Below are 3,323 nucleotides of genomic sequence, written 5' to 3' on the forward strand. Positions count from 1 at the left end.
GTAGAATATAGAAGATTAATATACAGAACTCTTCAAGACATCAAGAAGGAGACCAGGAAAAATGCAGACCAAACCAGGAAACACACAGACAAAGCAATAGAGGAACTTACGAAGATTACAGAAAAGCACAATGACAAATTTAATAGGCTGCAACAATCCATATGGAGACAGCAGACAGAAATCCAGAAGATTAACAATAAAATTTCAGAATTAGACAACTCAATAGAAAGTTATAGGAGCAGAATTGAGGCAATGGAAGATAGAATTAGTGAGACTGAGGACAAAGCACTTGACACCAACTTATTTGAGGAGAAATCAGATAAAAGAATTTAAAAAAATGAAGAAACTCTAAGAACTATGTGGGACTCTATCAAGAGGAATAACCTACAAGTTACTGGATACCAGAATGGGGCCGGGGGTGGGGGGAATAACAGAAAATACAGAGAATTGTTGAAGATTTGTTGAAAGAAAACTTCCCTGACATCGTGAAAGATGAGAAGATATCTATCCAAGATGCTCATTGAACCACCCCACAAGGTAGATCACAAAAGAAAGTCACCAAGTCATATTATAATCAAACTTTCCAAAACCAAAGATAAAGAGAGAATTTTAAGAGTGGCTAGGAATAAACGAAAAGTCATCTACGAAGGAGAGTCAATAAGACTAACCTTGGACTGCTCAGCAGAAACCATGCAGGCAAGAAAGCAATCAGATGACATATATAAAGCCCTGAAGGAAAAAAAATTGTCAGCCAAGAATTATATATCCAGCAAAACTGTCTCTCAAATATGATGGTGAAATCAGGGCATTTCTAGATAAACAAAAGTTTAGGGAATTTGTAAAAACCAAACAAAAATTACAAGAAATACTAAAGGGAGTCCTCCAGTTAGAAAATCAGTAACATCAGATAACAACCCAAGACCAGAACACAGGACAGAGCAACCAGATATGAAAACAGATAGGGAAATCACAAAAATAAATCGAAGCTAAAATACTGAAAATATGGAAACAGAGATGTCAATATGTAAAAGATGACATTAAAACAAAAAAGAGGGACTAAAAAATGTAGTCACAGATCTTTCATATTGACAGGAAGTCAAGGCAATATAAAGAAATAAAAGAGTGGTTCAAACTTAGAAAAATAGGGGTAAACATTAAGGTAACTACAAAGGAAACTAAAAATCCTACACATCAAAATGAAAACAAGAAAAATGTAAAGCCTCAGCAAATACAAAATCAACAACAATGAAAAAGATGAAAAGAAAATACATAAAAACAACTCAGCATAGAAAATTAAATGGAACAAAGAAACGGTCAACAACAAACAAAAAAAAAACATCAAAAAGACAGCCCCAAACTCATACCTATCAATAATTATGCTGAATGTAATTGGACTAAGTGCACCAACAAAGAGACAGAGAGTGGCAGATTGCATAAAAAAACACGATCCACCTATATGTTGCCCACAAGAGACACACATTAGACTTAAAGACACAAACTAAAACTCAAAGGATGGAAAAAAATATATCAAGCAAACAACACTCAAAAAAGAGCAGGAGTGGCAATATTAATCTCTGACAAAATAGACTTTAAAGTAAAATCCACCACAAAGGATAAGGAAGGACACTATACAATGATTAGAGTCAATACACGAGGAGGACATATCTATAATCAATATTTACGCACCCAACGACAGTGCTCCAAAATACATAAAACAAACTCTAAGTGCACTGAAAAGAGAGACAGACAGCTCCACAATAACAGTAGGAGACGTCAACGTACCACTTTCGGTGAAGGACAGAACACCCAGAAAGAAGCTCAATAAAGACATGGAAGATCTAAATGCCACAATCAACCAATCTGATCTCATAGACATACACATAACACTCCATCCAATAGCAGCCAAGTATATTTTCTTGTCCATCGCACATGGAACATTCTCCAGAATAGACCACATATTAGGCCATAAAGCAAGCCTTAACAGAATCCAAAGCATCAAAATATTACAAAGCATCTTTTCTGACTATAAAGCCATAAAAGTGGAAATCAATAACAGAAAAAGCAAGGAAAAAAATCAAACACATGGAAACTGAACAACATCTTACTCAAAAACTACTGGGTTATAGAAGAAATTAAGGACAGAATAAAGAAATTCACAGAATCAAATGAGAATGAAAACACATCCTATCAGAACCTTTGGGAGACAGCAAAAGCAGTGCTCAGAGGTCAATTTATAGCAATAAATGCACACATTCAAAAAGAAGAAAGGGCCAAAATTAAAACATTAAACCTACAACTCGAAAAAACACAAAGAGTGCAGCAAAAGAAGCCCTTGGGCACCAGAAGAAAGCAAATAATAAAAATTAGAGCAGAATTAAACAGAAAATAGAAAAACAGTTGAAAGAGTTAACAAGACCAAAAGCTGGTTCTTTGCAAAGATCAACAAAATTGATAAATCACTGGCCAAACCAACAAAAGAGAAACAGGAAAGGAAGCATATAATCCGAATAAGAAATGAGATGGGTGATATCACAACAGACCCAACTGAAATTAAAAGAATCATAACAGAATACTATGAAAAACTGTACTCTAACAAATTTAAAAACCTAGAGGAAATAGACAAATTTCTAGACACACACTAACTAAACTAACAGAAATAGATGTAGAACAACTAAATAAACCTATAACAAAAGAAGAGATTCAAAAGGTAATTTAAAAACTCCGAACAACAACAACCACAAAAAGCCATGGCCCTGACAGTTTCACCAGAGAAATCTACCAAACTTTCAGAGAAGTGTTAATACCTCTACTGCTAAAGGCATTTCAGAGCACCGAAAAGGATGGAATGCTCTCACACTCATTCTATGAAGTCAGCATAACCCTGATGCCCAAACCAGGTAAAGATACCACAAAAAAAGAAAAGTACAGATCAGTATCCCTCATGAACATAAATGCAAATATTCTCAACAAAATTCTAGCCAATAGAATTCAACAACATATCAAAACAATAATTTGCTATGACCAAGTGGAATTCATACCAGGTATGCAGGGATGATTCAACATTAGAAAAATAATCAATGTAATCCATCACATAAAAAAAAAAAAGACAAGAACCACATGATCTTATCAATTGATGCAGAAAAGGCATTTGACAAAATCCAACACTGATTCATGATAAAAACTGTAAGCAAAATAGGAATAGAAGGGAAATTCCTCAAGATAATAAAGAGCTGAATCAAAAACACTGGAAATAACAAATGCTGGAGGGGCTGTGGGGAGATCGGAACTCTTATGCACTGCTGGTGGGAATGCAAAATGATACA

The sequence above is a fragment of the Trichechus manatus genome, unplaced genomic scaffold (genome assembly GCF_000243295.1).
Source record: "Trichechus manatus latirostris isolate Lorelei unplaced genomic scaffold, TriManLat1.0 scaffold00041, whole genome shotgun sequence".
NCBI classification, from domain to species: domain Eukaryota; kingdom Metazoa; phylum Chordata; class Mammalia; order Sirenia; family Trichechidae; genus Trichechus; species Trichechus manatus.